The following is a 1,978-nucleotide window of genomic DNA, read 5'->3' as shown; positions in this document are numbered from 1 at the left end:
TGTTGAATTTTTATATAATAATGCACTTAGGCGTCGTTTGGTAGAATGTATTAAAAAAAATGCATGCATTAGTCTGGGGTATCAGTAGTATCTTTTTTGATACATTTTTTAGCCTATGTATAATTAATTTTGCATTAGTTATACACTCTATTGTGTATTTAGATGTGTATTACTAATACCTCAAATCCATGGCAATAGTAATGCAATGGATCTAATGCATGCATTAGGATGACTAAAGACACAATCATCCCTCAAAAAAATTTTCGCATTTTTTTTTAACATATATATGGTGGATATTTTTGTAAAATTATTTTTCTTTGGAAATTATGTAATTCATGTTATTTTTAGTACAACAAATCAAACATTGCATAAGAAAAACATAAGTATAACTAATGCAAGTATAACTAAAACAAATATTACTAATACTTCATATTTTATATTATTCTTGCAGATTCTATCAAACCCCTTAAAGGTTTTATTTTTATTTTCTCCATTGAAATACTTGCATTTCGCTGGCTAGCAGATATTTTGGAGTAAGCGGGTAAACCAAGGACCAACAGGTCGCCCCATGTCACTTCGTAAATGCCATAGCAAGATAAGATATCGGAAAATTTTCACGTTGTATCCGACACCAGTGATAAAGTTGTGTGAGATTTTGTTTTTTGTTTCATAAGTTGAACTCAAAGTTTGTACCAAAACGTGAAAGCACAGTACATATGAACACGCGTCTTTAACTTGGTATTAGCTGACATTTATGTTTTTCAACTTTGGTATGAACAAGTAGGCACAAGTATTATGAAGTTGAACTAGTAAACACACATGTTGTACATGGTACACGTGAGATGCACACATCTTACATGTGAAATTGAGTGAGATTTGCTATGTCGGATGTGGTTATCTGCTTGTTTAACTTTATGATAGTTTAAATGTTTATTTGTGCGCACTTAAAGTTGGAAGACATTGGTATCAATTGAGGTCAAGTCAAAGGTTTAGTTCATGTATCATGCCCAAAGTGTAGGAATCGGGCCCACAAATTTGTGAAATAAAAACTGTATATATTAATAGGGACAGAGTGTAAAGTAATTAAATAAAGTGACAGAGAATGTAATTACTTTCAAAATGGTTGGTATTTATGTTATTTATACAATAAAATTGAATTGCAGTCACGCTTGTAATCGTTATCAAACGCATGCTCCAGTAGCTTCTATAACAATTTAGTCGCTTTTTTTATTTTCATCTTTTGGCTCTTGTACATCATTTATGTATTCTTAGTTCACCAGCAAATGAACCATATTCTTTTTTCTTTATCAATCACAATGAAGCATATGTTTTTTCCTTTATCGTTGAGCATGCTTTCCCTTGCGGGCCAAGTTCTAATCTTTACACCGAAAGGCAAAAGGCTCAGCATCTTTCTGGTATCAATGGTTATCTGCTTGTTTTCGCTGCATGCAATTCAAATTTATTAATCATATTCCCTTCCTCTTCTTATTCTCTTCTACCATCTCGAGTCAAATTCAACCCCCAAAAGAGGTCAAGAAAAAGGGAGTTTGTAAGAGGGCTGAAAATAAAATTAATAAAGACACTATAGACACGTAAAATTTATTAGATCAAATTCATATAAAATTTAAATTTGATTCATATTTTATTGAGTCTAAAATTATTTGGGCTGTAAAAATAGTAAGCCCATTTTATTTCTCATCAAGGTTCATCTCACGTTGAATCCCAAACTCATGCCACGTGTCAAGTTACGTGGCATCCCAATCAAATTAAAGACCAACAAGACGAGGCCACCCGTTCAAGAATGTGGCAAGCCAAGTCAAGTTCAACAACCAATGAAACATCGCCTAGTATCCCAAATGACATATTTGTGGCCAAAACCTTATCACACAACATTTGTGATAAGCTTGAGAACTGAATGGACCAATTAGAAGAGGCAGAAAAGATTATTTACATTTGGACTGCCTATCCCCTACAACAA

Source organism: Capsicum annuum, chromosome 9 (genome assembly GCF_002878395.1).
Source record: "Capsicum annuum cultivar UCD-10X-F1 chromosome 9, UCD10Xv1.1, whole genome shotgun sequence".
NCBI lineage: Eukaryota > Viridiplantae > Streptophyta > Magnoliopsida > Solanales > Solanaceae > Capsicum > Capsicum annuum.
This window is presented reverse-complemented; position numbering follows the sequence as displayed.